A 9,421-nucleotide genomic window follows, 5' to 3' on the forward strand; every position below is an offset into this window, starting at 1 on the left:
CGGGGGCAACACTGGGGGTTGCGATCCGTTGCCGGACACGGAAAAAGACAAAAGACAAAAAAAAAAAAAAAAAAAGTTCACTGAAAAACAGAATTAAAAGATATTGGTTAGAGCACAGTGTTACAACACCACGGTCAAGGGTTTGGATCCCAATACTGTTCAGCTGCCAAAAAAAAAAAAAGATAAAAAAGATAATATGAATCCATGAACTCTCTGAAGTACTCTCGGAGACCTTCCATACGACCCCACCATTCCACTCCTAGGTATCTACCCAAGCATGATGAAAACATGCGTCCACACAAAGATTTGTTCACAAATGCTTTACTCCTACCAGCCAACAACTGGAAACAACCTGAATGTCTATCAGCTGGTAAGTAGATAAACAGCACATACAGCACCCAGCCTTAAAAGGGACCGATCACTGATAAACTGACAAACATAGCACGAGCGAGTCTACGATGAGGCAGAGAAGTTTTGACTCCTTCATGATTCCTTTTCTGTAAACTTTTAGAAATGGCAAAGCTAGAGGGACCAAGAGCAGGTCAGTGGCTGCTGGGGTCGGGGAGATTGTGTAAGTGCTGAGTGAAATGACCTGTATCTGGATTGTGGTGGTGGCTGCGTGGCTGCATGCACTTGTCAAAATCCAAACTGCACACTGAAAATGGATGAATTTTATTGTGAATAAATTACATTTCATAAAGCTGGTAAATTTATTCTGTCAAAATATTCCAGGGAAAAAAAGGAGCAAAAGATGAAAGAACATCAACAAAACGGTGGGCACCAGTGCAAGTGGTCAACAGGAGGCTCCACAGGAGGATGGTGGAAGGAGCCCCGTGCACGTGAGCCGTGACAGTTCCTCGGTGAAAAGCTGTGTTTTCTTAAGTCTTTCTGTGCCTACAATAACACAAGCTAGTTATGGGAAGAAACGATGAATTTTTAAATTCATCTTTGTATCCCCAATGCCTAGAATCTAGTAAACACCAGTAGTTATTTATAAAATTAATGTGTGATAAACACCTGAAGATGATCAGTCATAAGAAATTACCATGTCTCTACAGAGTATGAAAACACAACAGTTGTTTTCTAAAGATTTCAAGGTTGAGACTATGCCAGTCAACGTGATAATAACTACATGCCACCCAAAATGTAACGGTCTGCACAACAAGCGCTGATCCTTGCTCACAAGCCTGCAGGTCCACTGAGGCTCACTGACCTCGATAGGCCTGACTGGGCTTACCTGGCGAGGCCTGCCCCAAGTGCCTCTCCACCTGTCCCTGTGGCCAGCCAGAGCATGTTCTCCTGGTGGAGGCAGGAAGGTCCCCCAGAGGCACAGGGAAACCAGAAATTCTCCTTTGGCTCAGGTTTGGAACTGGCACACGACACTTCTGCCCACTCCACAAGCCTAGTCACATGACCAAGCCCAGCCTCGTTCCTCAAATAAAATCACAGAGAAGCCACCTGGACCTACAGCTTCCTTGATGGCAAGTTTTTATTTATTTATTTATTTATTTTTATATTATTTATTGAATCAAAATTGATTATACATATTTTGGGGGTTCAACATTGAGATATGTTGATCAAATCAATATTACTAGCATATATATTGTTACAAATCATAATTATTCTTTATGCCCCTTGTCCAACCTCTCCCCATCCCCCTCTTCATCCTCCTCCCCCCTCTAATGACCCTAGATTTCTTCTCTCCTTCTGAAAGAGTAATGGTTACTCTGCTGATTTGTGGCCTAGATGATCTGTCCGATGCTGAGAGTTGTGATCAAGTCCCCCAATGTTATCAGAGCAGAGGCTTCTTCCGTCACTCTGAAATGGGCTTTGTGGAGAGAGACATCCTCTTCTTTTCATTGGTCTCTGCTGGTGACTCTCCTTTTGTCAATGCACTCCAGTGGTTGGTAGACCATCTGTGTCGTAATTGTGGTTTTTAGCTGCTTTCACGGCAGCCATGGTTATTGTGGTGGCTGCGGTGGGCCACCCACATGGAGGTGATGTTTTTGGCATGCTCCTTGCCACTGGCAGTGTGCCTGGTTGTGGGGTGTGTCTGGTCCCCAACTCCATGCCTTGGGTCCCTGGATGGGCCCTGAGGCGCTGGCACAGTGTGCCTGGTTGTGGGAGGGGGGTCCAGTCCCTTTTTCCATGCCTTGAGTCACCAGGCATCGTGTGTCTGGTTATGGGCTGGGGGTCCGGTCCTCTTCTCCATACTTCGGGTCCCCAGGCAGGCCCCAAGGCGCTGGCGCGGTGTGCCTGGTTGTGGGAAGGGATTGATGGCAAGTTTTTAAATTAGAGATCCAACTTTCTCTTTTTTTTTTTTTTTTCCTTTTTGTCTTTTTCTGTGTCCGGCAACGGATCGCAACCCTCAGTGTCGCCCCCGTACCAGACCGGGACCAGCAACGGGATCGCAACCCTCGGTGTTGCTCCCGCGCCTCGCTCAGCCAGTGAGCGGGAACCGGTCTGTATGTGGGATCCGAACCCTCGGCGGGAGCACCACCGCGCTTCCCAAGCGGCGCACTACAGCAGTGCACCACCGGGCCGGCCCCAACTTTCTCTTTTTTAAAAAGATGACCGGTCGGGGCGGCCCGGTGGTGCACTGCTACAGTGCGCTGCTTGGGAGCGCAGCAGCGCTCCCGCCGAGGGTTCGGATCCCACATACAGACTGGCCGCTCACTGGCTGAGCGAGGTGTGGGCACAACACTGAGGGTTGCGATCGCGTTGCTGGTCCCAGTCCGGTAGGGGCGCGACACTGAGGGTTGCGATCCGTTGCCGGTCACGAAAAAAGACAAAAAAAGGAAAAAAAATAAAAATAAAAATAAAAAAAATAAAAAGATGACCGGTAAGGGGATCTTAACCACTGACTTGGTGTTGTCAGCACCATGCTCTCCCAAGTGAGCAACCGGCCATCCCTATATAGGGATCCAAACCCCTGGCCTTGGTGTTATCAGCACCACACTCTCCCAAGCGAGCCACGGGCCGGCCCTAGAGATTCAACTTTCTAGCTCACCAGACTTCTCAAGTTTCATCACCTTTTGTCTGTTTGTTGTTATGTATTTTATTTCTATATGCATTTGAAACTCCACAAGACATTATTGAACAACGATCAGTTAAATTTACCTACACATCTACCACTTTCTTTTTCATTCTTTTCTACATCTCTGACTCTCATCTGGAATTATTTTTCTTTACAATTTCACCTGGGATTAACACCCTTTAGAGTTTCCTTTTACACAGGACTTGCGGTGGGAAATTCTCTCCATTTCTGTTGTGAAAAGGCCTGTTTTAGCTTCATGCTAAGGGATGTTTTGCTGGGTGTGGACTCCTCGGCAGGCTGTTGGTTCCTCAGCACTGGGGAGAGCATTCTGCTGCTCCTGCTTTCCATTGTCACCGCTGCTCCTTGCAGATGTCCATCCTTCCCCTCTGGCTACTTTTAAACTTTCTGTCTTCAGATTTCTGCATTTCGCAATAACATATCTAAGAGTAGGTCTCTTTTTATTTATTCTGTGTTTGTTTTGTGAATTCTTAAAGGTTCTCTTTAATTAAACACTGCCTGTCACATCATCGCCCCTTTCCCACCTCCTCACTCTACCCCGATGTCTCCCACCCACTCTTCTGCTTTTCTACTTGCTCTGGCTATTCTCAAGAGAGCTTTTTTCTGACCTATCTTTCAGAACACTAAATCTCTCTAAACTGGCATTATATCCATCCATTGAGTTCATTTCGGTTACTGCACATTTCAGTTCTAGAATCTGCTATGTAACTTTTTATACTTTCCAAGGATCCTGCTCAGATTTTCAAGTTTGTCTTTTATTTATTTAAACCCTGGTAAACCTGTTATTTGTCCTGATCTGAATCTGGTATCACAGGTCTCTGTGATTCCGTGTCAGTGGCCTCTGCTGGAGATTCCTCATAATGTCCTGTTTCTCTGTGTGCCTGGTTATTGCTGACCATATGCTGGACGTTATATTTGAAGAATCAGCTGGAGGAATCATCTGACACCTATGATTACAGCATCCCCCTCCAGGGAGGTTTGTTTCTCCTCACCACAACCAAGTAGGGAGTTTGAGGTTGCTTGGAGCAGCAGATGTCCAGAAGCCCAGCTGCAGGCCTGGGGAGGACTTGGTTACTGCCAGTCCACTCTTGCCCTGGGGGTACTGCCTTTTGTGAGGGGTGGGTCTCAGTTTAAAGTGGAAGGCGGTCTCCAGTTCTGGACAGCTTTGACTTTTTTCCCTGTAGACCAGAGCTCCTCAACCTCATAACTACTGACATCTTCGGCCAGATAATTCTTTGGTGTGGGGACTGTTCTATGTTGGGTGTTCAGCAGCCTCCCGGCCTCTACCTGCTAGATATCAGTAGATCCCCCCCCTTCCCCAGTTGTGACAACCAGTAATGTCTCCTGGTATTGCTAAATATCTTGGGGGCAGGAGGGAGTCAGGGGTGGGGCAAAATCGCCCTGATTGATAACTACTGCTCTAGACCTTCAAAGGTCACCAAAAACATAGCTCAGTTTTGTGTGTTTCTTTGGGATTAGCAAATGCTCTCAAGTTACCATAGTTGCTTAAGTGGGTTCTTGCCTTCTCCAAGGTATGGCTTAGTAATTATACTTTTTCCCTGTTACTCTTTAATGCTTTGAAGATTTTTTTTAATGCTATGTTTTTTTGTTTTTTTTGGTTTTTTTGCACAGCTGGCTGGTACAGGGATCTGAATCCTTAACCCTGATGTCTTATCTTTTTAAATTGTTTTCAGTGGAAGTGCTATGGGTTAAACATGTCCCCAAGAAGTTCATGTACTGGAAATAATCCCCACAGTAACAGTGTTAAGAGGACAGGAAATCCAATTACGGTGTTTCAAAGGTGAAGGATGGTGCCCTGTGAATGGACTGATCCACTCATGGAGTCATGGGTGTGCTTCCAGTGGCTTCAAAAGGAGAGCAAGTGAGGTCAGCTTTCTTGCTCAGCCTGTTCTAGCCATGTGACACCTGGTCAACCTGGGACCCTGTAGAGAGTCCCACTAAGAAGAAGGCCCTCACCAGATGTGCTCCCTGGACTTTGGGTTTCCCAGCCTCTGAAACTATAAGAAATAAATTTCATTCCTTTATAAACTACCTAGTATCTGTTATAAGCAACAGAAAATGGACTAATACAGGAAGGGTTGGTCTAAATCTGCAGTGTCCAACATGGAGGCCTCTGGCCACACATGGTTACTGACCACTTGAAATGTGGTGGTCCAAACTGAGATGTGCTCTAAGTATAAAATACATGCCAGATTTTGAAAACTTGGTATGATAAAACATGTAAAATATTTCAGTAATTTTTTCACTGACTCCATATCGCAATGATATTTTAGGTACATTGGGCTAAATAAAATATATCATTAAAGTTCCTTTCATCTGCTTCGTTTCACTTTTTTCAATAAGAATACTAGAAAATCTAGACTCAGGAATGTGGCCTATACTATATTTCTCCTGGATGGCACAGACAGAAGTCACCTAATTCACATAACTGGAAGGAGAGCCCCAGACTGACATTTCTTGAGGATAAGGGCTAGATTTTCTTTTGCATCTTTTGGTACTACTGAAAGTATATATGGGCCGGCCCAGTGGCGCACTGCTACAGTGCGTATATACATACTCAATAAATGCCAAATGGTTAATAAATAAAAGGAAACCTCCTTCCCTATATAGGATGGCTCAGCTTTAGGGAGGCATGAAGGCAGAAGTAACAAAGGCTTTAGTCCCACAACATTTATACAGACAGTTTGTGAATTTAATAGCTTAACAAAGTCTTTAATCTTAAAGTTACAGGTCGACAAATTAGATTATTATTCTATAAAATCTCACATTCAAATGTAATCTTTACCACTTTGTGAGGGCCTGAGCTCTTTTCATAACAAAACACGGATGGACATTCATAAAGTGCTCACTTTCTATCAGGCAAGTTGTGTATTTTCTCATACAGACACATTAGAACAGCACACACAGCCTGGAGCCTCTACGAGTGTGTGGCTGGCTGACGGGGTTAATTTCATCAGGGTCTGCCTCCCTCAGCTTTGGAGCCCAGGCTGAGCAAGGGGTGAGACGAAGGCCCACCCACCTCAACCCAAAGCCAGACTCCTCCAACAGGCAATCCGTGCCCCAAAGCTCCTGCATGGGCGAGGGTGACAGTCTGAGATCAATATTGCTGTCTGGTGCCTCCCCACCTCCATCCAACTCTGAGTCCTCCCTCTACTTTCCACTGGTGTTACTTCTAATAAAGCTTTTGTATGCAACACCATCTCACGGTCTGCATCCTACAGAATCCAGCTTGAGATAATTAGTATCCCCACTTTCCAGCTGAGAAAAGAGACTCAGAGGTAACACGCCCAAGGTAACACAGCTAACAAGAGCAGGGACGTAACCTGGAGACAGTCAGAAGACCCTGCTCGGAACTACCCCGTGATATTCCCTCTCTTTACAAAGCAATTAGACGTGCCCCCTGCCCCCCCCCACACACACACACAAATATATATATATAAGCAAACTCTTTCACATACAATTTCAGGAGTTTCATATACCTGGAGGATCCTTGGGCCTTGTTTTAAAATATTAAAACTTAACACTTTTCTTAGAGCTCAATAGAGCATGTACCCATTAGTAACAACTTAAATCCCACTAGTTTTTGCATCACCTGAAAATACAAGATATCCATCCTCAAGCCACCAAAAAGCACCAATGCCAAGAAACTCTAGAAGTCCCCAGGGCTGTCCCTCCAGTACCTCAGGGTTCAGTCCTAGCCCTCTCCTCTCCTCACTGTTTTTGGTCAATTTCAGCTACTCTCCGTTGTGGCCAAAGTATGCTCAGAGACTTGAGCCAGGTCTCAAACCTGTAAAAATTAACTGAAAAAGTAAGGATTAACTAGGCTTTCACAAATGTCCTATAACTGATCTTTTTTTTTTTTCCTTTTTTGGTGGCTGGCCAGTACAAGGATCCAAACCTGTGACCTTGGTGTTATAAGGCTGCGCTCTAACCAACTGAGCTAACCAGCCAGCCCCAGTGTCCTAAAACTGAGAGTTAGGACGTTCAGGAAAGGCACCCATTCTACAAACTGGCTTACAGAGGCGTCTGCCTCCAGTGGGTCAGGTCCCTGCTTATTGTCACATGGAAAGTTACTCATTAACACTCCAACACAGGAAGTGCTTAGATTACCTTAGATTACTTGACAATACTTCAAACAAATAACTAGAGGCCTTAAGAAGAGCATTTCCTGTTATTTAATGTTCATCCTTTGAGTCCCCAAAGCCTCGGGCCCTCTGGCTAACACCCCCAGTCCATGGCTGAGCAGCACCACCAGACACTAGACTGTGCTGTCCCAACCCCAAGAAAAGGCCCAATGACCAGGAGGGGCCTCACTAATTCAACACACACCCTTCAAACAACTCCAGAGTAACCAATGGCTTGATTTTAAACATTTTTTAATTCCGACAGAGCCATGACAGTAACTGTACTAACTGAGAACTTAACTTCGGTTTGGGGTGAAAAAAATGGTATTAAAAGATTAGATCCTTACTATATAAAATTTACAACAGAACATTTCATGGACAAGGTTAAGCACACTTACCTTTAAATTTTGATCTAATATTTGCCAGTTCCTTGTTTATCCTCTTTATTTCTGCTTCTTTACTTTTGCCTAAAAAAAGGAAAACACAAAGGCATTCTTATTGTAACTGATCCCTAAAGAAACACCGTTTCCCTGATAAGACCACACTCAGCACTAAAGGCAGAATCCCTGTGTCAAGGAGTGGAACGAGGCCCTGCAGTCTCCAGCTCAGCCTTTTTTTTTTTAAGGCAGAAGAACCCAAGGAAAGAAGCAATTTGCCTCCAACCCAGAGCCAGCGGCAGGAGCCATGCAAAGCCTAGGACAACACAAAGGTCCACAGATGCCCCACAGGGAAGCACCTGGTCTACCCAGAGAGGTGCCCTGCAGCCCACTTTGATTCTACCTTTTACCAGGTTCTGGAACTGGAAGACACTCAAAATACCTGCTGAATGTTTCCTGCAATAAATCACCACCAGCTAATAATACTCCACTCCTAAAATTGACTTTAACTGCCACAGACAATAAAAGTATACAGTTTTAAATCCATTGGCTTCCAACATCCTCTCCTTACGAAATTGACCAACCTACAAAATCTGGTATGTCCACTCTTATAATATCTGGTGAAGTCTGGGAATTCTCCACTTTACAAAAAAAGAGAAAGAAGGTGCCTTAGGTACATAACAGTCACTAACTCTATCACTAAAGTGGCCTCCATGCGACAGACACATGTGTACACAACGTGGGAGGCACTGAATAGAGACACCATATACAGTTTAACTCCACCTAGACTAGATGTGAAAACTGAGGCTTAGAGAGCACGAGTGACTTCACTAGGACCAGACATGTTTAACACACACATAAAAACACAAGACACTATTTGCGATGGCTTGAATGTTTGTCCCCTCCAAAGCTAAGTTAAAGCTTCGTCCCAAAAATGGCATTTGAAAGGTGATTGGATAGTGAGGACTATGCCCTCATGAGTGGATTAATCCATTCGTGGGTCAATGGGCTAATGAGTTAATGGGTTATTGGGTAGTAGACTGGGGGCTTTACAGGGAAAGGAAGAAGTGTGTTAGCATGTGCTCTTGCTCAGCCCTCGCTGGGTGACACCCTGCATCACCACGGGACTCTGCAGAGAGCCCCCAGCCGGAAGACCTCACCAGATATGCCCCCCTTGACCTTGCCCTTCCCAGCCTCCCAAACTGTAAGCAGTAAATGTTATTTTCTTATCAATTACCAAATCCAGGTATTCTGTCATAAGCAACAGAAAGAGCCCAACACTATTCATCACACAGGATAAGGTGAGTCTGTGTGAGTGTAAGTTACTCCTTGAAAGCACCAATATTGCTACCAACGAGGGCCTCTCAAGTGAGTCCTTCATTTATGGGTTATGTCTCCAGTGGGAGTAAACGGCCCCTGCAGCAGCCTGCCCACATCAGAACACTGCACAAGCAGCCCCACTGGCCAGTGCTCATGGATCCCCAGGACACTGGGCCCACCCTGCCCTCCCCAGCCTTGAGGACCTGACTTGGCCAGTGCTCCCAAAACCTATCTCACCTTCTCCAGCAACACAACTGCCCTCCTCTAGAATACTCCAGGAAGATCGCTTATCTGCCAATACATATTTCCTAACGAATATGGCTTAATATTTGCTGAATTAAAGGGACATTTTTTTTGAGCCAATCCTACCCTAGAAAACTCCAAACAAATAGTAGGTCAGGACAGGAAAGGAGAGAACCCATGCAAGGGCCCCACACCCAGCCACTGTTCCGGGGCTGTGGGCAGATGCTAAAACAATAGCTCCAGCACTCAGGGAACCTTAAACCAGATATGGAGACACCCAA

General features: G+C 45.3%; 1 protein-coding gene across 1 annotated transcript in view; it reads right to left on the minus strand.

Annotated features, from left to right (window-relative positions):
• The window catches only part of AP2A2 (adaptor-related protein complex 2, alpha 2 subunit), a 61,875-nt gene extending 54,213 nt beyond the window's left edge, over positions 1 to 7,662 (minus strand). Inside the window, exon 1 of the mRNA XM_008589317.1 lies at positions 7,599 to 7,662. The gene's annotated coding sequence lies outside the window, so the exon portion shown is untranslated. The remainder of the gene's footprint in view (positions 1 to 7,598) is intronic.
• Positions 7,663 to 9,421: the final 1,759 nt, after the last annotated feature.

Source organism: Galeopterus variegatus, unplaced genomic scaffold (assembly GCF_000696425.1).
Source record: "Galeopterus variegatus unplaced genomic scaffold, G_variegatus-3.0.2 Scaffold5373, whole genome shotgun sequence".
NCBI classification, from domain to species: Eukaryota; Metazoa; Chordata; class Mammalia; order Dermoptera; family Cynocephalidae; genus Galeopterus; species Galeopterus variegatus.